General features: G+C 44.2%; 1 protein-coding gene and 1 long non-coding RNA gene across 2 annotated transcripts in view; one reads left to right on the top strand and one right to left on the bottom strand.

Moving 5' to 3' along the window:
• The first annotated feature begins 372 nt into the window (after nt 1-372).
• LOC125010718 (nuclear receptor coactivator 3-like) overlaps nt 373-27,654 on the top strand; it is a 56,943-nt gene continuing 29,661 nt past the window's right edge. Inside the window, exon 1 of the mRNA XM_047589493.1 lies at nt 373-510. The gene's annotated coding sequence lies outside the window, so the exon portion shown is untranslated. The remainder of the gene's footprint in view (nt 511-27,654) is intronic.
• LOC125010725 lies at nt 20,006-21,579 on the bottom strand. Its single transcript, XR_007113097.1, has 2 exons — nt 20,690-21,579; nt 20,006-20,533 (listed from the first exon to the last, which is right to left on the bottom strand). It is a non-coding gene; the product is annotated as an uncharacterized LOC125010725 (long non-coding RNA).

A 27,654-nucleotide genomic window follows, 5' to 3' on the forward strand; every position in this document is an offset into this window, starting at 1 on the left:
ACGATAAAAAATATATATATATTAACTGCGTCCTAATTTGCTCTCAACTTTGTCCCTTTCACTCCCTCCACATGAACGTCCTCTTTCTGTAAAAAGTTTTCATTAAAACATTCGTGTCAGTGATTTGTTACCGTGTCGTACTGAGGTTAATTGATAAAACACACCGTGGCATCTCCTCTCGTCGCTGACATCCGTCTGTAGGCTGCTAGACAGACGGTGCCTGCTTCCCCACCTCCTCCTCCTCCTCCTCCCCCACCTCCTCCACCTCCCCCGTGCGGTGGTGGCGTCTGCCTGTAGTCCGTATCCGGGATGCGCGGGGCATCCGGAAGCGCGAGGCTGCTCGCGGACGAACTCCTTTACCCAGAAGCCCCCGCGACTGCCTCAACTTACAGAACTGGCTTCTTGGGCTTCGGGAGTGTTTCCCATTTAAACAAACAGTGCCGAAGATGGCGGAGAGTTAATGGTGTAAAGAAGAAATTACCGATTTCGGGAGAGATATACGTCCACAAGGTAAGAGCGTGCCGCGTGCTCGCCGTCGCTCAGGCAATTTAACCGGACTTTGCTTCGGGTTTGCATTTCGATAGAGGACGGATATGTAGTGACTTTGGTTTCCAGCGGCAGTGCACACACACAATATTGGCATCGGTGCGGTGCGGAGGGCACAGTGCATGGTCTCCTAGTACATGACAGCAAAGGCTGACCCTGTTCTTGACGGTGATAAAGTGCATGTCAGGTGTCATGTTTGTTTGGCAGCCCGCGTCGCAGAACGGACGAATGTTTGGCACGTTTAATAAACTTATCGCTCAAGCTGGCCAGTTTTACGCACAGACAGGCTGCCCGACCGCAGAAGTGTTTGCAATAATGTTGCAGCACGTCGGGAAGTTTTGAGAGGGGAGGAAGCATCGAGGATCCACACACTCGGACTTGAGCACACACCGCGGGCTGATATTTAACTGTCGCTCGCTGCTGCTGACAGTCGGTAGGAAACAGCTGAGTCTGACGCTGTCGCAACATGAGGGGGATTTGGACCGAAATGTTTGCTGGTCAAGAAGAAGCGTGCAAACAGCTGTGTGCCGTGTGCATCCTGTCTGGGAGACACTGTTGTGTTTTTGCTGGTTTTCAAACATGCAATGCAGGAAGGGGGCAGACGATGCTGGTCTGACTGTCAGTCAAGCCGTTTCCCAGCCAGCCTGCGAGAGCGATACGGGGGGGAAAAAGTGCGCTGACTCTACGCATATGCGAGCCAGTGCGCTGAAGGGGTCATGCATTGCCTTGGAATATGCGATGTGAACGAGTGAAACGTAGTGGTTCTCTTCCCCCCCTCCGTGTTAGGTCTCCTTCATACGTAACCCCTCCTGTCATCTGCTTCATCCTCAGTAATGTAATGTCTCACTGTATATCTGCAGGGGGCAGCAACGTGGCCCTGTTGTGCGTACACGCTGCCCTGCAACTCCGAAGGTCCACGGTTTTGATCCCTGGATCAGCGAGCGTATGCATGTGCAACGAAAAGCACAGTGTCCTTGAGCGTGACACCACAGTCCCACTACAGCACCAGCTCACTCCGGTTAATGACAGCCTGTACTCTTCTGCGTAAGCAGAAGTTCACTGTATATGTGTTTGTGTCGGTGTGGACCGCAGGTGCGAGGTGTGAGTTAATTGCACTGGAAGTCTGAATTTAGTTTGTGGCCATGGCCACGTTATCAGTCACTGTGTGTTATTTATAAAATGGTTTGAAGAGAGAGATATGTGAAGAGGCTCAGTGCGCAAGGTTAAAACATCAGAAAGCCAGTTGGAAAGTCAGAGTGGAGATGCTGCAAACGGAGAATGGCCGGTGCATTTGAACGCTCCCTGTTTGTGCAAATGCACGAATGTGGTCAAATTAGTTTTTTTTTCTTGTTCATAAGGTGGAAATAATCAGGACTATTAATTGATTAGTTTCCTGAAAGAAAATTTATTAAAGTTCCAGCTTCTTTATCATTCTTATACTTTTGGTAATGTGATTTAGGGAAATAGGAGGATGAATTTTCTTGACAAATATATAAATAATTGATAGATGAAAGGATGATGTAAATGATCAGTACCTACGGCGTCAGCTTTCATATTCTGTTCATGTTACTGGACTGGATTTGTGTTTAGTCCTATTAATTTCAGTGACATTAGGTTATCTGACAGCAGGACGTGTCACCCCTTTCATCGTTTCATTTAACTTCTTAGGGGGTGTTCAACCATCAGTTTATTACTAACATTATTGCTGATTCTTCTACTGTTAATCGACTCGTAGTTTCACCTCTCTCGTGTGTGTGTGTGCGCGCTGCCAAATTGGAGGGGTGTGGCAGCGAGGAGCCCTCGTCTCGTTCCACGGCGGATCTCTGCTGACAGATTTACAGTCAACTCTGCGCACGTGCAGCCACACACACGCCTACAACATGCTCGCAAGGAATTGAAACGGAGCGTGGACAGGCAGGCTCTCTGCTCGGGCCCATGAGAGGTTTCTGCTAAGCGGATGGCGGGATGAATGCATGGATGAGGAGGAGGGGGGTGACAGTGATGCATTATGTTTGCTGAATGGGAAAAAAGAGGACAGAGGTTAGCAGGAGATGCTGGTGACTGGGTCAGGCACTGGGGGCAGGGCTCGCGAGGCTGGAAGTGGGGGGAGGCAGGACCTCACGCACCAGCCTGGGAGCATGGGAAGCTTTGTGTGTGTGTGTGTGTGTGTGTGTGTGTGTGTGAGGAGGATGAGGTGGGAGTGTGTAATAAGGGGAAGGGCTCAGGTGGAGCCTCTTGTCGGAATTCTACCTGGCATTTTTGTCTTTCGTGTCACTCCCGGTCTTTGGTTTATCTTGTTTCTGCCCTCGTCGCCTCTGCTCTCTCATTTCAGTTAGAGGTTTCCTTTTTTTCACCTCTTCTGTAAGAATCAGGAAGTTTTCTGACTCGGATTGTTCACATTCTTTGCCGTGCTCTCTTCTCTCTGTGGTATGTCTCTCTCACTCTCTGTCCCCTGCCTCCCCCAGCTGCAGTGCAGTGAGCTGAACTGTTGTCCTGTTGTTATTGGGGCCCCTCTCCGATGTGTCAGGACGTGTTAAACAGGAATTAATCTTCACCAGTTCACATTGATTTCACTCCGTGGAGGAGGGGGGCCTCACTCATTTTTGTCTTCCTGTCTTGTACTCAAGCATCTCTAGTGCAGCGGTGGAAACCTTTGCGCCTAATTTGATCCGCTTTTGTGAATCTTTACAGACTGTGCATTAGTTCACGTTACGTGACCGTACCCGAGCCATGCTTTAGTTTGACGCATATAATCTGACCCTTTATTAAAAGCAAAACTCAGTATGGTGCCTGTGTTAAAGTTTTTTTGGAGAGAAAAATGTATAATCAGAGTGTAACCTCATTTAGATGTAACACAATTTGTCTGCACACTTTATTAGATGTTTGCTGTTGTGTTTGCTGGCATTTTCAAGAAGGAAAACGTTTATATATTGTCATGTAGTTGCCTGTTTTGTGTAATTTTTACATGTTTCTGAGGAAATTGTTGATATATATTTCCACCATTTCCCACATTAAGTCACCCGTCCCTCAGTGGTTTAGAGACGCCACCAGTTGCCTCTTAAAGTTTAAAATTTGATCACCAATCATTTTGTGTATTTAATGTCGCAACCATGATTCTTACCTGATGTGCACAGATGCTGGTCATAGACAGGGAGTTTGACCTGTAACCCCACGCTTTTTTTCACTACCTTAAGTCACGCAGTTCTCACGGCTTCATGTAGCGTGCCGTAGAGCTTCCATCGGAGCAGATTAAAACAAAAGTGTATTCCCATTTTACACTTGATGCTGTGTTTTTAATTTTTTGTAAAGGCAAGAAGTTTTCTCTCGCACACATCATTTTGGCACATTGAAGAATTGAGTAAATGTCCAATTCTGGCCAGAGTTCAGTCCAAACTTTGATATCATAAACATCGTGACCAACACTAGAAACACAGAGTAAAGTACTGAAGTATTGAGTCATCGGTTGCATTTCCCACCGCTCAACCAGTCCTCTCTTTAAGCTCAAAGATGAAAACAAAATCAAAGCGAAACAGAATTCAGATCTTGTGCAGCCTATCTGTTGCTCTTTAACAGTCACGGCTCTCCTCCAATAGAGACCGGAGTGCCACCCGAGAAGTTATCAAGAGATTCAGATAATCTTCTGGTTATGAATTGTGGGCAGGCTGGGGATTAACGTGTTGGCTTTATCTCTGACACCAAAATCTACTGTATTTTATCGTAAAGGTAACAGTGTCTTTAAACGAGGAAATAGTAACCACAAAAAATAAATAAATAAATAAAAACTTTCACGGCACTTAACTACCAATCGAAGTCCTTCACAGTGGGTCAATGAAAGTTTAATTTTCTTTCAACCATAAAGACGTGAATGTACACTCAAGTGTTAACAAATATGTTAATTAACGCATATTTATATTTCAGTTAAATCAGCCGTGACTGTATTTTTCTTTTCTTTCAACGTGCTGCTGATCTTACTGTCAGAACTCGAGTGTGTTAAGTGATGTGCGGTGTGTGTGTGTGAGTCAACGCTCCAGTGGTTGTACAGGAAGTGCTAACGTGACTCAAGACGATACACGAAACAAACGATATTGACATCATTTGTTAAGGGTTGACACCACCTCCAGTATCACAGATCATTGCTCCCACATCTAGAGTTAAACAAATAACTCAATAACCACAACAGCAGTAAATATATTCTAGACTAAAACATTTCTTTAAAAATATAGTTTGACACTTTTAGTATCAGAGGAGGGGTTGTCATACACCCAAATTTGTTTTTGTTATTGTTTGGGTGCGGAGACTTCCTGGACTTTACTGTTTACTTACTTTTTGTCCACATTGAAGAATTTATTTTTTTGCACAGTTACATATAACATTCAAGATTGGGACAGTCCCAAATAAACTTTTGTCCTCTGCGAGACACATGCAGTTCAACAAGTTCACACGCTCTCATTTCTCACACCGAAAAATGATAAAACTTGTCACACGTAGACTTTAAAAGAGATTAGTATCAATAGTTGAAGCAAAGGCGGGCTGCTATGCTTCAATCAGCGACCAATCAGCCAATCAGAAAATAGTATTTGTTGTTGCCAGGCGAAATAGGAGCGTCCTGACCACGCCTTCCACAAATGTGTGAAAATGTGAGATTATCAAAGAAGAACTGGAAATGAAAGTCTGTGATCTGGTTATCACTTCATCACTTCACTTATTATTACTATTAATCTATTTTTTATTTATTGTTTTTTTATAATAGTTGCTTATTAAAGTCTAGGGACTATGCAGGATATTTGCTTATGAATCATGGTAGGTTATATTTAAAGCCCAGGCCAAACCCCAGCCCTGGCTTTCACTTAATGCTAAGCTAACTGGAACAAGCTTTTCTAGTTCGTAGATACATGTTGATATTTATATTTTAAGCTAAGTCTCAGCGAGAAAGCAAATCATCATATTTCAGTTTGGAAAGTCCGATTTAGTTAATTATTATGTAAGTGTTAACTTTGTTCAGAATTAGTGTTTATCTGTTTAGAGGAGTCACTAGTAAACAGGCCAAAGTCATCCGTCTTGGCGGGCGTCGAGCTGATCCAGAGTGGTGCCGACCTATTGGCTTCCTGCGAGGTAGTGATGGCGGAGTGATGGTTGTTTTTCGGTTGTGAGCAAATTTTCCCTTACAAAGACGAGACGAATCACGTATCGACATACTTACCTCACAGATAGCTGCGCTGACTGCTAGCTAGCTTTCAAAGCTCCTTAGACTGATGATTGCTGGTGGTAGACAGTTGTTTTGTCCAATCACCAGCCATTATTTTAAAAGTGTCGACCCTTTCCAAGCTGTCTCCACAGAGATCCTCTCAGATGGTTCTGTGGACCACAAATATATGAAGTACATGTATAAACGATAAGTCGTCCCCATAGGGGACTTTTCACACCTGTATTTTGTTGAGAATCGGGGGCTAATTTACATAATGTTACCTTTGAAGGAGAAGATGTGCTCTTGAGGCTTGCTACACCTATTCCACATCAGGTAACTTGCTTGATTATATAATTATAAGCTTAGAAATAGAACTCATATCAGTTTGTGGGTAACATTGTGTTCTCACTGCGGCTGATCCAGGTCATGGTATAACAGGTTGTGTATGAGATGTGGATTTGGAATATTAACAACTCTGTAAAATGTGGAACGTTTAAAAATGTTTTTCATTATTATATTTTTCACAAATGAATATCTCTTTTTATATATGTAGCAGCTAATACAGCAACTATTACAACAACTTCTCCACATTACGAAAAACTAAAAGCACAGCAGCCCAACAATCTGGGAAGCCCCCGTCTATGTTCATGTGCAAAAAGAGAACCGAGTCACCAAAGTCCACCAACCGTTTAAAAATATCTGTAGGGGATTGGCTCATCTCTCGTCTATCAGTGACGGACTCGCAGAGAGATGACACTTAAGAGGCTTGCCAAACAGTTGTTAAGGACGGAGAACATTGACTAAAAGCGTAAATAAGTGGTTCCCGCGCTGATTTGCATTTTTATTGGTTTATGCAATTTGAAAAAATATGAAGTGAAACGTTCCATGGGAGAAATGTCACTAAAATTCAATTATAGAAGAAAACCCTTGTTAAAGGGGGAGCTACAGTCAGGGGCGTGTTAAGCACCATATATCTGGGTTCATGTGTTCGGTGGTACGGTGTTCCCATCTTATCGCCGAAGTTTTTTTTCTTTTTCATCAACATTCATTGGTCTCTTGTTGCCACGTCGATGCCAGTCGCTGCCTAAGTTTTAAAGACTGAAGTCAGGTTTATTTATGCAAAAAAAAAACAAAAAAAAAAAGAAGGTTATATCCTTTGATTGGTCTTAAATTTGTTAGATGGTGTCAATAATTCCTGCTGTGCGACTTGATTGGAAACTGAGTTTTTTTTTTGTCACTGTCGGTGAAAGTGTATTTTGTGCGGAGCTGAAAAGTAGTTAACGTGCGATAATAGGATAACCAAATATCAAGCAGAGGAGGAGGAATGAGGCAGAGAGGGGAAAGAGAGGGATGAGCTGATGGACTGTCAGAACAACTGTCGAGTGCATCCTCTGTTTCTGTTTCCTTTCTTTCCCCTGGTATGCCTCAGTGCAGCTCATGTCCTCTGCCGCTTTATTTTTCTGAGAGCGATTTCTTCTGTGAGAAGAATGTCAAGTGCCCATCTCGGTGCGCTTCTCCCTGTTTTGTTTTGTTACTTGCGCTTCACTCTTGATTTCTGCCTCTCTTTTCCTCCGGCTCACTTAAGTCTTTGTCTTCTCGATTGTGTTTCTTTTCTCACCGAAACCTGTAAATATCTGATGCATGGGACTTTTTTTTTTTTTTTTTTTTTTACATCTCAGTCTAAATACACTAAATAAGTTAATATTAAACCAACCGGATTGTTACGAGCGTGGCTTTCTATTGTGTTAGCGGCGGCCCGTGAGCGTGAGTAAATGAGTGTGTAAGACGACGGAGGAGGGGAGGGGGAGAGGACAGAGGGTGAGGAGTAGATGAGAGGGGAGGAGACGCCGGAGAGTCGTTTTATTAACGTGGCGACTCCCGCTAAAATTCAGGGAGTGCTGTTGCATCCAGCTGTTACTGGTTGCGCGAGGCTTCGTTGCCATGGTAACTCAGCCCTGCGCGCCTGCTCAAGGTCGTTCATCCAGTTCTGAACTGAGCAGCGCTCTGCACATAGGATGCACACGGGGAAGGGGGAGAGAAAACAGAAGAACTACTTCAAAGTGACCAATCAAAAGCACTTCAGTGACGTTGTGGTCGGTGAACAAACTCAGCCCTTCCTCCACCCCCCTCCGCTGGTACACACACAGACACAGACACAAAACACACACCGTTACTTTCTTCAATAAAGAAACAAACAACAAAAAAAAGAACCCCTGGCCTTGGGGCTTATAGGTTCTTTTGCCAGCTGATAAAATATTTAGCTGGTCAGTGGGAGACAGAGGGGATACAGTGGCTGGAGAAGGAGCGAGCGGCAGAGCTCGGCTTTGTGTTTTCCTTTCTCTCGTGGTGCATTGCTGTGAGGCTACCTGGGGCTGCTTCCACCTCCTCAACCCTCTCCTCCTCGCTCCTCTGTCCTCTCTCCTCTCTCTGCTCTCTCCTCAGAGGGCTGCAGCAGCATCCCTAGGGGGTGGGGTGGGGGTGTATTGGAGGGGGGGGGGGCGTTTCTGCTGCATGTTCTCCGGCGCTGACTAGACTCGGCGCAGCACACGTTGTACACTTAAAGCCCACATACGCCATGCGATCGCAGCAATCTGGCAGCTTCATTGCATGTCACGCTGTGCGAAATTGGGTCGAATAAAATCTTCGCAATCTGTGTCAGAAGATATGAATTATGTGATGAATACCTGCTGGAGCCGCGACTCCGCGAGGGATAGCTAAAGGCAAGCAAGACGTATTAACCATGTTCACCATATGCATTTAGCGTGTTGCATATTAACGTACCCTAATTAGCTCCAAGTACATTAGTGACGCTGGTGGTAATGTAATTGGTTTTGCACGTTGTTTGGCCACAAACGAAAAATGTATTGCATAAACCCAAAGTGGGGGCATAAGTGCATTTACAAACTTTCAGAAATGGGATTCACCGTTGGAAAGTTTTAACTTATTTTAACGAACAGATTTTAAATCAAATGGCTCAGTGAGTCGTTGCAAACTGGGGACATGAGAGGAAACGCTAACCAACGGTAAAATACAACGCTAAGGTTTGATGATCATCTTCGTTTAATATTTAACTCTCGATCTGTTTTATTGTTGCGAATATTGGCGTCGCAAACATGCATCAAAACATGACACGATTTCACTCTCCCATGTTCTGATTGGTCGGTTTGCAGTCGCAGCAGCAGCAGCAGAGCATTTGACCTGAATTTGTGACGGTGTCTGAATTTTGAAATGAGCTTCGACATCTTTGCTCTAAAACCGGGCATTAGTGTTTCTCAGGATTGATTTAAAGTGCGAATGTTAAATGTGCAGCAAGAGATTACACTGGATTGCTCTACTTTTCTCTCTGAGACCACAGGAAATCATAGTGTGGCACAGTTGTCGCTTTGCAAACACATCAAGGTGAGTTAGGAGAAGTCCACTGTCAGCAAATGTCGCTGATAAGGAACACTAACAATGTAAAAACAACATGTGGCTCCGCCTAACATGGGGGATGACTTTCTTTGGCTGCTTCTGCTTTTTCTCTTTTTGCTCTCTGCGGGGTGCGCACAGAGTTAAGCGTGGTTTTCTCTGAGCGCAGTGAAGGATCGCGTCGCTCTTTGTGACGTGATGGCGTAAGACAGACGTGTGCGCGCGTGCTGCTCAAAAAGTCAGAAAACCGAAATCTGTCACCTTCCTCTGTGAGCCCCAATCAAGAGGGGAGTTGTGTTTAAGGGTCAGGAAGGGACTTGGCTTCACGTTTCGTTTTTCTCTAAGGCAATAGATGCTTGTGAAAGGGGTCCTCAGAGAGGTGTGTGTGTGTGTCTAACAAGGAAAGTTCTGTTTTTTTACTTATTTTCCATTGTAAAAACCCAGGCCTAGTTTATGTGTTTCAGAGCTGCTTTACGTGCCCACACACACACACACACACGCACACACGCAGACACACACACACAAACATTTATGGGGTAGGGGCTGAGGTAAATGTTACCAGCTGCAGCACAGCAAGCAAGTGGCTTCAACTCTGCCTGAACCCGGCTGTTACGTGACCACCTCCTCATCTTAATTCACTCCCGTGCTGCATTTCTCTGAGCCACCACACCTCCTATCACTCTACACACTCACACACACAGAACACACACTACCACCAACACCAGTTCTTCTTTCCAGTATCACAAGCATCGACATCACTCACCTCTGGATAGTGTGGTGGTGGGGGGCTGAAACACTCCAAGGTCTGCTACCCCCACCTCGTCACCTTGGTGCCGAGCCTGGCCGAGCAGGCTGCATCTGATTGGCTGCTGCTCCGCCCCCCCTTTCCGAGGTCACGCTGTCGGTGCTGTGATGTCACAGAGGCTTGTTTGACCGTAGCTCATGTCAGGCTCAGTTTCAACATACTGTACACAACAGGAGCTTACACAAGCAGAGTGCCTCAGGTACTGATTCACGCACGGCCGCCACTGTCTCATCATGTGGTTCACACAAAAATAACAATAACAACTATTTAAAAGAATTACAAGAAGAAAGGGGAAAAACCAATCCAATACAAAGATGAGAAACTAAACCAAATAACTAAAAACTCTTGAAGTGACGGACAAAAAACACTCTTTTATCAGACCAGTGGCTCTTAAAGTGGAACCTCCAGATCCCAAGGAGCTCGTGACAGCTAGTCAAGTGTTCTGCCAAATAAAGAGAAAAATAAAGCACTGATTAAAAATGAGAAAATTACTGATCAAACTCTGCACCAGCGTTGCTACTAATGCTTTCCAGCAGTTAACATCAGTTACCTGGATCATCCCTCACACTGAAAAACCTTTTAAACCTTTTAACACTTTCAACTTCGTTTTCTTATTGCAACACAATGATGTGAAATGCTCATTTTAAATAATCCTTCTCTCACCTGGTGCAAGCTCACTCGAGCATGGGGAATTAAACCTCCATGATAAACCCCCATGATAAACCCACATTAAGGTCGTGGGGATAGATAAGTAGTGTACAGTGTCCACTTGCCCAAACACATTATTGTTGAACATAGAACCAAAAGAAAACAGACCACATGAACGCAGGAATTTATCAGTAAGTAGTGGTGTGTTTCTGAAACGGTGAGCTGTCGATCTCAGCTGTTTTTAATTGTGTCCCGTGAGACTGAAGTCCTCCTATAGTTTCACAAATTCAGGTCTGACAACGTGAAATCTTGAGCAATCTACAAGTAAATCAAAAATATTTTTCCAGCTCAGGGGTGAAGAATAAAGCACAACAGACATCTCTTCAGTGGGTCAGCAGATCGTAAACAGCAAGACAACGTGAAGAATCAGGGCACGGTTGCAGAAGTTGGTTCGAATGAGTCATCGGTCTGAACTCTGACTGCAATAAAGACTGATTAAAGCGCATGTGCGTGCGGAAAATGACACACTTAACTCCGAGAGCTGAAGAATGATAACCTAAATCTCTCCTACGCTCATGTAAAGTGAAGAGTTGGCACCCTCCTCTAAGGCGTCTTTGGCCTGAAAAAGGGTCCTTGCATATTTACAAGATTACCCTTCTTCAGAAAACCAGTTGTTTTATAGGTTCGGTTAAACAACGTGGAACGGTGTTAACACCGACACCATCAGTCCGTGTTTGCCCCCTTCCAACAGATGAAAGTGTTTGGGGGAAACAACTTGTTAACTGTTTGGATGTTGAGAGTACCATGTGGACCAACTTACTGCAGCTGGAGGAATTACTTGTTAGCTCCAAGATTTCTTCTATTGTTATGTGAAGAAATGCACAAGTTGAGGAAAAAAACAAAAAGGCAATTCCGAAATGATTTAAAATCCAAATTGCAGCCAGGAAACGTGTCCCATGCTCAGCGTAGTTAGTTGTAGGTGCTGCCTGACCGTGGTTGGATGCTGAACTCAGATTGGAGGGAAAGTATTTAGCAGAAGCACTCCCACTGTAACCCTCTCGCTACAACGGGTCTAAGATCAGGTCTGGATTGTCGGCTCATGTACACTTTTGGTAAGCTCGTGCATTTGTCATTACTAAAACGACCTGTAGTCCGCGCTTGATTGATGCCCCTTTGGCTCAGTTGGTAACAACGCGTATTGTAACGCCATGAAACTGTTGTGTAGGAGATGTTCTGTCTCTGTGAAACACACGGATAAGAAAAGGTTTTGAAAGTTTTCACTGGATATGCAAAGAAGGCTCAGGCTTTAGTCAAACTGCTGATCTGCACATTTCTGCTGTGGATGGGGACCAAGCGGAGTTACTACCTTTATCCGTGTGTTTCTGCCAAGCTAGGAAGTGGAAAGAAGCCCTCCACGCGTCGGCCTCAGATCAAGCAGAGGGAGCGTCTTTGGTTGAATCAAGTTTTCCTCTCCGAACCCCCCGTCCCTCTCATTTTCTTCCCTTCGCTCACATTAAGTCGTGTGAGATCCCAGTCGTAGTAAACAGGCAGTGACGTTGGCGCCCTCCCTGTAGAGGAAAAGCGTCCAGAATTTTAAATATTGATTTGAGACAATGTGAGACAAAGAATCTGCTTTGTCTCAAGTTCCTCTTTTTTTGTGTGTGTGTGCATGTATTTTTAGCTCCCCCCCCAAATGTGACTAAAAGAAGGCTTTGCCGTGGTTAAAACTCGCCATGTGTACGTGCTGCGGTGTATCACAGCTCAACATCAGGCACGATACTCAGGTTGAAATATCATCTGCTGTTGGAGTCAGCTGCCCACTCAGGTAACCATCAGGTGAGCGGCCTCTGCCTGGGCTGCTGTTGATGTTTATTTGAGCTGATCAAGCCCGACTAATGGAAAACTGGCTGACGGACTGTTGATACTGGTAGTTGTGGGTGTAGTGTGCCAGGAAAATTCCTTCTTGTCCCTTTCCAACTGTTCGGCTTATCACACTCTTAGTCAAATGTGTGTAGGTGCGGCAGTTGAGCTGATGGTAGCGGACTAACATGACGGCAAATGGAAAAGTAAAATGCATTTTTGCATTTCCATCTCATTACCTTGATGAGCCAAACCTTAAAGACCGCTACAGGCACTGATTATTTTACAACAACTTTGGTCAGAGCCCCGAAAACCATGTCTGAGCATCTTTGATACAAGTACCTACCAACAGAAGTACAACATATTTAAGATTTTAGGCTGTGTCATAATGATTTGAATGGTCTGAACCGGTAGCTCCTTCACTGGTTTCTAACCGCACAGTGTGTTCACACTGCTTTGCATACTGGAAAAGATACCACACGAAAAATGCAAGTCATCATGTCCCCAGATAAAGACGGTGCGTGTAAATGTGCTGGTGTTTCCTTGATTTTTGATACATCGTAAAATTACACATTTGTCCAAAAAGGGATTTTATAGTTTTCCATGTCAGTTTAATTAATATGAATGAATAAGACCTTTTTTTGTTTTAATCCATCTGTTTGTCACATCAACCATTAGAACCAACTATTGTTACCATCTGTGTCAAGCTCAGACGCACACAAATGCGAACAAGAGATGGACGCTCTTTTTCGTTTCTGCTTTATGGGCTTGTCACGGTTTTAATAGACTTCTGCATGAACTGAACACAAAACATGATTCACAATCAGTTTTCTGGATTAAACCTGGCACATGTGCCGTTCGGTGTCAAGAAACAAGAACAAGGAGCTCCAGCTGCACCGCAATTGTTTTCTTTGCTAAATATTTGCAGCTCGGTTTATATTTTCAATTGCTTGTTTTCAACAGCTAAACAAACTCAGAGTTTCCATCCTTTAAAAGGGTGCCATGTTTTCCCCTGCCTTGTGTACACAGTGGCGTCGGTAAATGACACGGCAGGAATTTTTTTATTATTATTTTTTTTTTTTTTTTTTTTTTTTTTTTTTTTTAAGTTGTGATGTTGGAGCTGGAGCTAGAAGCACAACCTTGTGGAGAGACACATTTCTCCCATTCACGGCATACTTCTGTATCAGGAGCTTGTACCTGCAGCTGTCAGGCATGCTGGTGACTCTGATGCGTGGTTTATGCCTCTGTGTCGTAGCTACGGCAACAGCCCAGACCCTGGCCAGACCCTCGCGGCGTAGCTGACATGCGCCTCCCCAGAAATGTAACTACGCGTATGGAGCCATGATTGGTCCGTCTGGCTGTAGCATGTTTCCGCTTTAGTGTTTCTGCATGCTTCTTCCATTCTCTGCAATTTTCATATTTATTGCTTTGGATCAATAAAGATGGAACCCGTGGAGAAAAAGGTTAACGGAGGAATTTGGAGACAGCATTAGTCGCCATTGTTGAAAGTGAAGTAGGACCTAGAAACAAAACTGACAAAAAAGACAGCGTTTGGGTGGTGTTTTCAGAGCAAGCCAGACTGATGAGCTCACAAGTATAAATGGCTCACACCAGCGTAGGCTATGTGTGTAGGATACACCACCCTCTCCAAGTAGCTCACCACAGGGTCACTAGGCAATACTGCATAAGGTATGAGAATAAGTGTAACAAAACACAAGCAGCTCTTGCCCATTCTCATTTTGTAAAAGTAGCTCTCGGAGGAAAAATTGTTGGAGGCTCTCGCTCTAAAGCATAGGTCTTCAACAGGGGGTCGGCGGAGGTACTGCGGGGGGGGTCGCACAATCTTCGGTTGAGTTTCAGTTTTCCCCCACAACTTGATATGTCTTTAAAAACACAACATATTTTAGTTTAGGTTTAAATGGAGGCAATATAATATATATAAATATATACATATATATCTTGGGAGATTGACAGTTTTAACGTCAAACATGACTAAATGTTTCGTCAGTATGGGTGCCTTGTGATTGGCTCAGCAGCGTAGGGGCGGGGCCTACTGTGCACCGTAGATTAGATTGGCAAAAAATGATGTTTTATTTGAATAGCTTCATTCAAAATGCTGATAATGCTGTACATGTATAAATCCCACTAGTTTAATATAGAACACATATAGTAGGTAGGGGGTCCCTACTTAATCTCTCCATCAGTTTGGGGTCATTGGCCTGAACAACGTTGAAGACCTCTGATTTAAAGAAACTCTGACAGCGTACGTCGCTAACCATTTGTGATGTGGGCATCAACCAGGAAATTATGTCGATTTTCAACCCTTCAAAACCAAAAACATGGATTATATTGCTCCGCCCTAGCTCTAACTGTACAGCTGTGAAGCATTGTGGATGTAGGTGAAGGGGAAGGTTCTAATCCTGTTTTGATTTTAGGTGTTGGTAACCCATCTTTGTTTACATTTAAACCCTGGGCTGTGTCAGTAAGGAGGGTGTGTGCCTTCATGTCATCATGGGGATTTTACTGTGTTATGGAAGGAAAGCAGCTTAGCAATGTTTATGTGATACTACAGTAAACACACGCACACCGCGAATGCATACGCACTACATGTGCATACCGAAAACCGTTTTTCTCTCGCACATCAGTGACGGGTCTCCAGTAAAGGCCTTGTGGAGAGTAGGTGTTAGCCCTGACCGATCTCTCTCACCGAGGCTAAAAATAACAGCATCTTTACGCTAGCCTTAGACACAGAGAGAGAAAGAGAGAGGGAGGGAGGAAGGGATGAATAACACAGGGAGGAGGAGGGGGGGAAAGGAGAAGGTGGAGATGACAGGACGAGGGCGAGAAAACAACAATCAAAGCCAGAGAAAAGGGGAGAGGAGACGGACGGAGGGAGAGCAGGGGTGCAGGGAGGAAAATAAATCAAACCATTAATAATTGACCGACAGGACGTTTCTAGTTCAACCTTTAGTTGTGGTCAGCGGTGCTCAACAAAGAACAAAGTGTTGTGCTGAATGCTGCTCTTTTCACATGATCTGATTGTTCCGTACCGAACGAAACTGTGTAGCCATGGCGATGGGACAGGTGGGCTCAGGTGTTCAGGGGTGTTCACGTACAATTTATTTAATCTTTAAAGTGAGGAGATGAAACCCAGTCTGTGAAGATCAGCTTAGGTTAACTACATTCATGAAGTTTACGGCCCTGGGAAGTCATCGGGATGAAAACGAATTCCTCCCTCGTCACATTTCAGACCACGCTGTCAGGAATTTGAGCTTTCATTTATCTGGTGCGCCGATGTACAGTGTGTTCCACTGATGTAGGGATTGTGGACTATTTTAAGATTTTTGTTTCTGTATTCTGCCCCGTAGGCGGCAATGAATTGCTTTTGCAGGTTTTCTTTAGGATCTGTGTCTAACATTTTCATTCATGATTTTTTTAAGCCTCTCTCTTGATGCTACAGATACCTCCAGCCGAGAAGAGGCTTCAAGCTACGACAAGAACAAAGTTCGTTTTGGTTATTTTATACTTCAGACTCGTTCTTGGAGAGAGATGGCGAGATGCACTTTTCTTATTATTTCGTTTTGACGACCATGTCCATCGGATCACGCCGTTCATTAAGCGCACACCCACGCACAGTATACTGATCTCTACCCAGGAGAGATTAGCGGATTAGCTTTTCCGCACCACACCCAGTTTCACTTTCTGACCAATCACAGATTAGGTGCCGGACATCATGTGTCAAGAACAAGCAGCAAAAACTCCCAAACGAGGGCTGCAAGAACAAATTTAATTATCTTATAAAGATGCTGATAAGTTAAGTCCTGCTCATGTTATAAACTCACGTAGCATTCTTTCACTGTGAAACAGTTGCAGAAAGTGCTGAGTTAGTTGTCCTCCCTAGCCGCACGGGACTGCAGACCTGTTTATGATTCGTTGGTGTCCGTTTGCATAGCTCTCCAGTTGCACAGATGTACTCCTGTGCAGGCCTCCAACAATGCTGTGGTGCTGATGCCATGCATAGGTCAGATGGTGATTTGAAGTTTAGCTTGACCTGGCAAGGGATGAAGCAGACCAGAGTTCACCACCAGAGTTGGCAAATGGTAAACAAAGAAGAAACACCCATCAGATTAGATTCTCTACCCATTAACGAAACAATCTGTGTTGGTTCAAGCACACGATCCCTCTAATTCTGCTGCCACTTATTCTAAACATTTCAAAACGTACCAAACAGGAAAGGACTTTATTGTTGCCTTGACGAAACCGCAAATTGGTGTGAAACAGGAAACTGCGAGCCTTGTTTCTATCAGATCTGAGTCTTTTTACTATATCCAGGAAATACTCTGCTATTCACATAAACCTCCATTTTTAAAAAAAAAATCCTGGTTGATTGTGTGGCAGTGGGCAATGTGCTGCACGTTTTGAACTGGATGACAGTTTGTGCAGAGCAGTTTGTTTGCGAAGCAGGAGACTGGTTATTAAGCCAATAGTGTGTCCACGTGTGTCATTACCGACTCTGTTCTCTGCATTGCTGCCTGCTGTATGTCTTCTGACACGCAACGCGTCCTTTTGACACCACATTACTCAGAAACACACACATATATTCAGCTCTGACTAGTCTGGACTAATTTGCGGCTGTTCAGCGTTTAACCTTTGTCCCAACACACTCCAGCTGCACAAAAGAACAGAATTATAGCCGGAGGAGTTGAATGAGGGGGGGTGGGGTACTTGTTGCTGCGCGATTATTGTGCTATGACAAACACAGTGCAGAGCGTGTGTGTTTTTTTTTTAGCACTTTTAGGGGTTTTTATTTACCGACAAAACAAACTCAGGTCTCAGGATAGGGTTAAGGACAGAGTGATGCACAAAAGACGGGCAAGAAAGTGGACAAGGAGGACGGAGGGGAGTGGGAGAAGGTTTTTGGGGTTTTAGTGCCACGAGGGCTGCGTTAGTCTGCTGGGGGTTTGAAGCAGCAGAATAATGGACGATGCAGTTGACATTGTTAAATTTCAAGTGTTTTTCAAACAGTCAATTTACTGTGTAACCTTACACCCTGAGGGTAGCACTGAGGCCTCTCTCCCTCAGGCAAGGTGTTACAGACCATTTTACCACAGCAGCTTAGTCACATTGGAGCGCTTGTACTTACCAAGGAATGTTTTGCCATTTTTCTGCTGAGATTAAAGGTGTTTCTCTCAGAGTTTAATGCACGAGATACGTCGAAAGAAATGCAGTAATTTGAGCAAGTCAATATTTCCCCTCTCGCAGGTGAAATTTAAAAAAAAAAAAAAAATAAATCTCGGGGCCGTGTCACACCAAGCCAACGGTCGGCTGCATGCCGGTGTCGGGCTGTCACCACAGTTTTGGCTGCGTCCTGCACCGTTGGCACTTGTTCAGCTGATCCAGATGGTCGGCGAGAGGGAGCACTCTGATTGGCTGTTCAGCGTAGTGAAGCAGCGCACGAGAAGAGAAACAGAAGCGGTGAAAATAAGAAAACGACAAAGTCAATACTATATTAGTAAATTGTTCGAGTTACATCTTAATCTAATTTAAACATTTAAACACACTAATATTTTTCACGTCACCGTGATAACAGAGAACAAATTAACTCTAAAGCAACTGTTCAGTGTGATTCAGGAAAGGACAGCTGTTTGTAGAGCATCCTAGCTTTCTGGCCTCCTCTTCCTGTTTCATTTTGAATGATGACCAGAATGGACCGTCTGAGCTATCCCTCTATACTGATTGGTTCTGAGCTTGTCATGTGTTTCATGGGTGCCATGTTAGATACATCTAAGCAATATTCACCTATAGAGAAGTGGCAATAACAGAGAATAAAGTTGGATTAAAAGTTAAAATACGCCACAGTGCTCAGCCTACGGCTCCAGCACAGGATCAGGAAAACATGGAGGAGAAACAAAAACGGAGAAAGTTATGGGAGCAGAAGGTTAAAAGGGGTTAAACTGGTTATTATGTGAGGTAGATGTCTCTCTTTGATGTTTGTTAAGATTCTACATTGGAAAAATAAAGTCAGTGTATAACTTGATCTCAAAAACGCTCAACACCACTTTACATATTAAGGAATTTTACCAAGTCTGTGCTAGTTTTATGCTGACCTAATGCTAGCTAGTTATTTAGGCTAAAGGCTTAGAAAAATAACAGCTACAGTCATATATACTGTGAAACCCATGTGTGCATGTAATTTATGTCCTTGTAGTTAGCCAAATATAATTGACACGCAACGTTGTCTCGGTTACAGTAAGTTATTGTGGCTAGCGTGCTAATGTTATGATGATAATACTAAATATGAGTAAGACTAGTATAATTTTCACTATTTCTGAGTATTTACAATTTTTCTGAGTAATTTCAAACTTTTAACATTGATGAATAAACACAGGAGACTGAGGAAAAGATAAAAACAGCACCATGACTGATGAGGCGATTGGGCTACAAAACATTTTTCGTGCTCAAGATTTAAAGTAAGTAAACACTGGGATATTTAAGTTACGGCCTTTTACATATTGACAGACGTTGGTGGTAACATTTATAGGCCCGTTAATGGTGAAAATAGCACAGCCGCTCCATAGGACTACACTGTAGAATCTTCCCTCCGATGTATCCAACATGGCGCCCGTGATTTGAGTTAGCTCTTGTTGTCTAATATACGACTTTAACGACAAATACAGACTACTGCCACCTGCTGGTATGAAGAGTTACTTCGTTTGTGTCTGCTGACTGTTGTTGTATGTAGTTTTTGCATTGTGTTCAAGTGCAGTACAACACGAGGAGCTTTTAGCTTTTCCTGAATGTGACAATACACTTCTCCAAATTTGGATAAAACACCACCAGAGGAAAAGGAGGATAGAGGAGGAGGTAATCGACTGAAAACACTGAAACGTTTAGGCTGCATCACTATAATATTAAGTCAAATTTAGTTATCCACCGCTGCAAATGTTGCGATTGAAGTTTCTTTTGACCTAAAACCTTCCACAAATGGCAGATATGCAAATATATATTTTTTTAAATGAATTCCTTTGCCTCAACTCACTATTGACCTAGAAATATTCTATGTAGGTTACAACTAAGACGAGAACAAGTCCAATTCTCTGAAAGCTAAATCTGGCGCCGTTTCTTTTTTCATTTTTCTTTTTTTCCTTCCTCTTTTAACCTGAAAAAAGACTCCGTTACCTGATTAATCAGCCGATCAACAACTTTATAGTCATTCGAATCACTTGCGCGGGAAAATACCAAACATTTCCTGGTTCCAGCTTCTCAAATGTGCAGATGTGTTTCTTTGTTATGTGAAACTGAATATATTTGACGACACCTTGACCTGTGGCCTGTTTTCTTTTCTGCTGCAAGGGACGGTGAATTTGAGAAGCAATTTGAGTAACCAGTGAATTTTTGACATATTTTCACAATACAGAGCGATCTGCCACTTCATTAAACTAATGAATCCGTCATTTGCAGGCCGCGTTGAAAGCCCCTCCAAATATGTCACAGTCTAGAGTAAATCCACTCAAATTCTCTAAAGCCAGATTTATGGTTTAAAAATCTGAAACACATGTTTACAATTTTATTGTGATAGATTTAATATAAAAACAGAAGTAAGCAGTTCATTTGTTGGGATTATTTCAACCGCAGATTTAACAGTGCGACGACTCAAATTAAATTGCGGTGCCATCGTGGGATGAAGGCTTCATTTGTGCAGTTTAAAGAGTTTCATACGACAGTGGAGCGCTTTGGGTGAGATGAATATGAGATGCCCCGGGTTTTATCTGCACAGAGTTGACAATAGGATTACATTTTATTGTTGCCTTTGGTGTTTAAATGAGACTTGAATTCCCACAGGTTGTAACAGGCACATGATATTTTTCTGGATGCAGAGCGCCTGCGAAGAGCCAGCCACAGGTGGAAGGTGACCGTACATCCCGTCACGTCTCGCAGTCTGCTGTGTCTGCACTTGATCTGCACACATTTGTGCGATTCGCAGCCTGCTGTTCGCACGGGGGCGTGCGCTCCCGTGCGCGTGCGTGCGCGCCTTATTATCACAGCGAGGTGGCTGGAGGAGCGGGGCGGAGGCGATTGTGCTGTTGATGTCGAGAGAATAGAACAACAGGGAGCTTCTTCAGTGGCCGTGGCTGTTAATTAATCAAACACGCACGCACACAGTGATGTAGCAGCTATAGAAAAACACACACATGGCCCTGGTCTCCTTGCAAGAGGCTCGAAGCCATCCTACTTACCGTTGCCAGTCATGCCGGCTCCGTGCTCGCTCTATTTGCAGAGCCTCCCCTCCCCTCTCTGATGCTATGATCTAACTGCAGCCTCCTCCCCCTTCATAGACATACACCCTCTCCTTGCTCACATGCCTGCACACAAACACACACAGACACACACACACACACTGGCAGCGTGCGGGGCGTGTCTCCACTGTTGATCTGTGAGTATTTGTGTACATGTGTGCTGTTTTGATAAAGTGACTCTAACATGGACTGTGGACGTGCCTTGTTCGTTCTGGAGGAGGAGCCGTTGATCTTGTGGTTTCTGACCTACGTCTAGGTGGCTTCTGTTCTGCAAAGCAAGAGGAAAAGTACTGAAATGCAAAAAAAAAAAAAATATAATAAAGCCCCTCTCTCCTCACTGTCCCTTCAGAGCAACAACTGCAGATTGTCTACTGAGATAAAAGACGCTGAAATAAACACGAAGGGGGGAAGTGTGCTCAGAAGAGGTGGGAATAAATTTAACAAAACAAAAACACGAGCACATAGTGGAAAAAACCCAGGGAGCTGTTGGAGGGGCAGAGGCGACTTTCACATCTTTACAATCAAATTCTCAGAGTGGGTCAAAGTTCCCCCAGCAGCCGGAGACGCGTTCTGATTGGCTGCGGAAAGGTGAAATTAAAACCACGGTAAACTTTTGACCTCGCAGGAACTGAGGAGAGGAACGCCCATCGCTGTAGCGGGAGCGAGCTTCCCCCTCCTCCTCCTCCTCCTCCTCCTCCTCCTCCTCCTCAGCACCGCTCACCCAACAGCCCACCCTCTCTTTCTTTTCCTCTCCCCCTCCTCTGCCTTTCCCTTTCTCCCGTTTTGCTCTCTTTCAGTCCGACTCCTATCCGAACACCCCTCCCTCTATCTCCAGCTCTCCGTTGCTGTCTCTCTTTCCCCCCGATGAATTTGTGCCTTGCTGCATATAGCCTGATGAGAGGGAGGGAGGCAGAGAGCAGGAAAGAGCTGGGGGAAGGGTATAGAGAGAGAGCGAGGGAGAGGGAGAGAGAGAGAGGGAGGAGACAGCCAGAGAGAGAGCGAGAGAGAAAGAGGGGGATGGGAACAGGAGACGGAGGTAGAGAAGGGGTAGAAAAAGAAGAAGACACGGGGAGAGGAGGGCAGCAGGAATGCAGCGTTCTTGACTGCGAGCTGCACAAACTGGTCCCCGTTAAGGGAAGAAGCAAATCTAAAGAGGAGTGAATGTATAAATAGACATGTAACTGTGGCTCTGACTAAGATGTGCTGAGCAGCAGGGCGGGGAGAGCCCATTTTTACTGCTAATGGTTTCTCTCATTACACATCAAACGGCTGTGGGGTGTGTGTGTGTGTGTCTGTGTGTGTATGTTTGTGTGCAGCGGGCCGATTTTTAAATGATTTCATGAGCCAACTAAAAGAGCAGCCCACTCGCTAGCCAGCCAGCTAGCTAGCTCGGAGGCCGCGTGCGTGCACGCAGACACGCAGGCTCGCAGCCGCATTCGGTCATTAACCGTCCTGTAACCGCGCAGCGACCGTGGTGGAGGCCTGACTGATGCCTTAATTGTTGCCTCCGCTGCTGCTCACGAGTAGTGGCAGTTAGTGTCTGTCGTCACTTTTAATGCCGTTGAAGGAATCCTTTTCTTTTTTGGGGGGGGTGAGGGGCTCAAATTAAGCTTACTGATGTGAGGTGTGGAGGAGACGAGAGCCCGACTAGAGCCCGCCACGGATGAGAGGAAGCAGGAGAAAGAAGGAATAATTTTTTTTAACTGCCAGTAAAAAAAAAAATAATAAAAAATGGTGAGCTAAGAGAGGAGAGTGTGGATGTTATTGAGTTAACCAGACAGAGCCGGAGAAAAGGAGGAGGGAGGGAGAACAGTGGGAGCCGAGAGACTGACTCGATAGACGAGTGGATGAGTTCTGCACTGTGGCGCTCTGCTCTGCTCCTGCTGCACGGTGGGCACCATATGGTCTGATAATATATGGAGCGCACGTCAAGTTTACCCTGCCTCCCAAACTCTACTCTACTCTTCTCTTCTCTTCTCTTCTCTTCTCTTCTCTTCTCTTCTCTTCTCTTCTCTTCTCTTCTCTTCTCTTCTCTTCTCTTCTCTTCTCCTCCAAGTTTTGCCAGCCAATTACTGCACCCAAGAGACACCCCATTAGATAAAATAACACACACACACACTCTCACCATGCATCCTATTAGGTAAGGAGCACCCCACTGACATGCACCCGCACCGTCTTCAAGATAAGAGGCACCTCCAACAAACATTTGGGTACACACGCGCACACACTCACACACACAAACACACACACACACAGTTAGATAAGGGCCCCATCCCCCTCTAATGGGAAAGAAGATTGATACTGACAGAAAAGAAAGATTTCTCAAGATGTTGCTCTGCCCCTGTTTAGCTCCTTCCACTTTAAATATTTAAAGCGGGCATTGTATGTTTTCCGCCCGTTGTGTTAGCGTGGAAATCGCCGGCGTTCTTTGGTGCAACTTTGCAGAGCGCAGGAGAGTCAAATGAGCGGATGTCCGAGTGTTGCGGAGGTGAACGCGCGTCGCGGCGCCTGCTCGTCGTCTGCTCTCAAGGTGTGTCGGCTGCTCTGTGACCGGCTGTGTGTTTGTTTGTGGGTGGCTATGCATGTTGCCATGCAGTTTCCCTGCCTCTCCGGCATGTGCTTTTGTCTGTGGGAGTGATGGATGGCAGGCAGGCAAGCTAATGTGATTTAGATGCTCAACCAGGAGTGTGTGCGGGGCTTGTGTGTCCCATCCACGTGCGTGCAGCCGAATCTGCAGTGTATTTTTTTTTTGTGTGTGAGTGTGTGCATCTACCTCCGTTCCTCCCTCCTTTCCTCGTTTTTTTCCCCTCCCCTCTCTTCTTCCTCCGCCCCTCCCTCTCGCTATCATTTTTTTTCCTTATGCCGTGCAGTTTTTGGACTCTGAGCAAATAAATAGAGGGAGGAGGGTGTTTATGTGGTGGATCTGCTCCCTCACTGTCACCGCCGACGAGGAGAAGGAGAAGGAGAGGGCGAGGAGGGGAGGGGAGGGGAGGGCAGAGGTGGAGGAGAAGATGGTGTTCTCTCACTAAGACCACACTGATGGGTTATTGTGAGCCAATTATGTCCCATTGCCGCTAAAGAAAGTCTGGCGGCTTACTCGCTAACGCGCGCCGTGACACACATGCATCAGCAAAAGAAGTGCTCCTTCTCCCGGCAGCTTGAGGAGGAAAAAGAGCTCCGGGTTTTATCTGTGTGCAATTATCCTGAGAGAAACACACACCTTTCCAGTGACATACCGTTCTCTCATGCTATAACCCCACCCTTCTTTTTTTTTTTTGGTTTCTTTTTCAGCTCCACTAAGTTTCACTTATTGACCTTTGAATCAACTTTTCAGTCAATGTGCATCACGACATGTTTGGTATCCTGTAGCCTTAGTTGAGTAAAAATGAAACGATCACTGTGTAAAAATATTCTGAGTGGAAGTATTGGATTAAAAACTAAGTAAATGTACTTAAAGTATTAATAAAACTGGAGACAGAGTATTACACATTTCTTCGTTTGATTACAACAAATGATCCATTTAAGCACAATTTCCGTGTTGGAGCTGGATGATGTGGAGATTTATAAACCGTTCTAATCTATATAAATATGGCATTTAGTTCCCTAATCACTCATTAAATGGAAAATCCATACGGGGAAACACTCACTTGCCAGTTCATTAGTGAAACACTAGTGAAAACTAATGCTTTATAACAGTCCTGCACTGCAACTTAGCTTCATGAAGGTTATGATGTTCAGCATTTGTTTAGGTTTTCGGAGGCAGACACATCTTTCTATTATTTCAACAACTAGTCTGAATATTCTAAATTACAGAAACACTTGAGAGTTTAAATCAGTCCAGTTTAACAGCTTCACAAAACAATCATACAGTTGAATTAACGCTATTTCTTACGCTATGTTTCGGCATGATATTAAAAAGCAAACCTAGCGGAGAATACTTTAAAGCAGGGCTCTTCAACGCTTTTGATCCTATTTTGTGTTTTTTATTTTCTTTTTTACTTACCCAACATCTGCTGTCGGTGTCCTTGCCCTGCAACTCTACAGTAATCCTATACAACTGATATAGAAAATGATGCCCATCCTTTCATAACAAAGCATCGAGATGCAAGTTAATCTGAGTTCAGGAGCAGGTCCACAAAGCCAGATCACACTGGCCTCCAACGCAGGTTTATCCCAGGACACTGTATTACCCTGAAAAGAGGAACAGTATATCTGCACTGGGCTGCGTGTCAGAATCGTTGATACCGGTATGTATTTATCTATCCTTTTGCCCGAGGTGCTTTGCAGCTGTATGGGTTTTAAAGTTACTTTAAAATGTTCCTTCAAACCTCAAACCAAGAAAAGATGATTATATGGTTGAGTGCTGTTCATTTGAGTCTTATAAGATAAACTATCTGCATCATTTAAAAGTAAAATGTTACATGTCGTCCCCACAGAATGAAATGTTTTTTTTTGTTTGTTTGTGTTTTTTTTTAATTTACGGACCCATTTGTCAGCGATGTCGGCCATTCAGGAAGTATTTAATTGCAGGAGAGGCAGAGATGACTATCTCCTCACCAGCAGCAGTGTCCAGTGTGATGCATGTGCGCTCTTGATAGTGGAGTAGTCGCATTGAGCAGTTTTTATCCATTAACGCTGCAGGTGAATGACAGAGAAATAACTCTGCAGAGCGACTTCTTTCCTGCGTTATCGGTTCAAACCTGTAACTGTGCCTTCATAAACTGAGTGAGTGAATGACTTTACATGATAGCCACCGTCCAGGAAGACTGCCGCTTCCTGCTGTGAGAAGGAGGGTTCGTTGCCATGGCAGCAAATTAGCTATCAGGGGTGTGGCTAGAGAGGAGGGGATCGTCTATTGATTTGACCTATTTTAGTAGTTGAATAGTATTGGTATTATTAAAAGGTGTAATTTGAAATTAATTTCACAAATTAAAATTTCTTTCCATCCCTCGCTTTTCTTTCACTCCTTGTCTTTTTCTATTTTCTCTCTCTACACCCAGAGGTTCGTAACAACCTGATTTATGCTCTGTGAGGTCTCCAAGTCCTTCACTCCACTTCCTTTCACTCTTACTTTGTCTATCTACCTGTAAGTAGTTAATGTATACTTTGTAAGTACTTTCCAGTCATTCATGGCTCCTGGTTATGACAGCATGCCTCTTGATTCATTGTTAATTAACTCGCACAAATGGCCCCCTATGTTGCGATAATGCGGCGCCCCTACATAATTGATGACCTCCAGCGTTGTGTTTTATTTAACCTAGTTGTCTGTTTGACTCTCCAGCCATGTCTGTCAGACATAACGCCCTAAACATGTTCTGACCCCGAGACCCCTTCACAAACATTCACCGTGTTCGTCCCTGTGCTCGCGCTCCCCTCAGTTCAGCTGAAGGTGACAAATGAGTACATGTGAGGTTTACTGTGTCCTTATCTTATCAGGGCACGGCAACACAACCGATGCACAAGAATGCGTCGATATTTTCATACAGTCCCTCTCTCGCTTGCTCTCCTCTCCGCACACATGTTCAGCACGTGGCCGGGTTCAAATGAAGTAGCAGGAGCTGTTAACGGCAATCTCTGTTAGGCTCGTCAGGGTTTGACTGAAACTCAAGATTACAGTTCGGTCGAGCTTTTTAATGACCTCTGTCGTCTCTGATTTACGGTGATACTCCGCTGCTTGTGTTCATGTAGGTAACAAGACTCTCGTCTGTTGTGCGACCGTCGCTATTTGGTGTACACACAATCACGGCATCGGCGCTGAGAACGGGTTTAGCTGAGGGGCACGGGCTGCACTTTTATAACGGCTTAATGTAGGTTTGGCGAAGAAAAACAAGCAACTTCACCTCTGCATGACGAATTAAAGGAAACAAATCACGTGGTTGCTTCACATTGTTTTAATTCATCATACGCTGGGTGGGTGGCCTCGTGCAAGTCTCAAATTTATGTTTCAGGACAACTTGGAAGTTATTATTCAGCCGACATGGTCACTAGCAAAATAGGAAAAAGCTTTTCTGATACATTGTGAACATTTTCATTGTCACCTTTTATTAATAAGAATAAGAATTTTATATTTGACAGCTACCAAACGAATAAAACCGCATGACTTAAGCTGAAGTAGTTATTAAGGGTTCATTCACGACCAAAGTGTTGGACTCAAACTTCTTCTCCTGAAACTAAATGTATTAAACAACCTGTGACTTGGCTCCGTGTATCTTCATTATCTATGTATGAGCTCCGTTTTATAAGAAACAGAAAGAAAAAAAATAACTTGATGTGCTCAATAAATGACTGATAACCTTGACCAGGTACATATGTAGGTAGGTAGGTACTTTTTCAATCCTAAAAACTCACTGAGAGAAATAAGAACATAAACTTAGTGATGCATGTGTGAAGGGATCCCCTTATATTGTTTTGATCTTCAGATGTGATCTTAGTGTTTATACACAGTGAAATCTAAGAGAAGAAAACTTTTTTTTTTATTAGACCGAGTGTCAGCCTGTACTCAAAACAGATGTTGCACTGTAAAGTCATTTTAAAGTGGCCTTGAGCTACTAAAAACCCGATAGAAGAGTTTTTCTTTTCTTCTTTTTATGGTGGCTTCTTTTTAATAGTTTGTCCTCCCCGTAAGTTCATTCGGTGGTGTAACTGCAGATTAATTCTGGGGGTTAATTAAGTGTTGCACACATCACACTGTAGCGTGGTACAGTGAGCCGTGTGTTTGGACTCCTGTACCTTCTTGGAAAGGATGACTCACACAAACGCCTGCTTCTTTTTTTGAATATGTAAATGAATGTTTGACGGCAGCCTACAGCAGACACACCCTGGATGGCTGGAGGAGTTTTAGTTTTAGACCTGCTTGGCCTATTTCTGCCCTGAGCCAGACGCCTTCCCTCTGCTCTTTTTCCCTC

This window comes from Mugil cephalus, chromosome 1, assembly GCF_022458985.1.
Source record: "Mugil cephalus isolate CIBA_MC_2020 chromosome 1, CIBA_Mcephalus_1.1, whole genome shotgun sequence".
Lineage (NCBI taxonomy): Eukaryota > Metazoa > Chordata > Actinopteri > Mugiliformes > Mugilidae > Mugil > Mugil cephalus.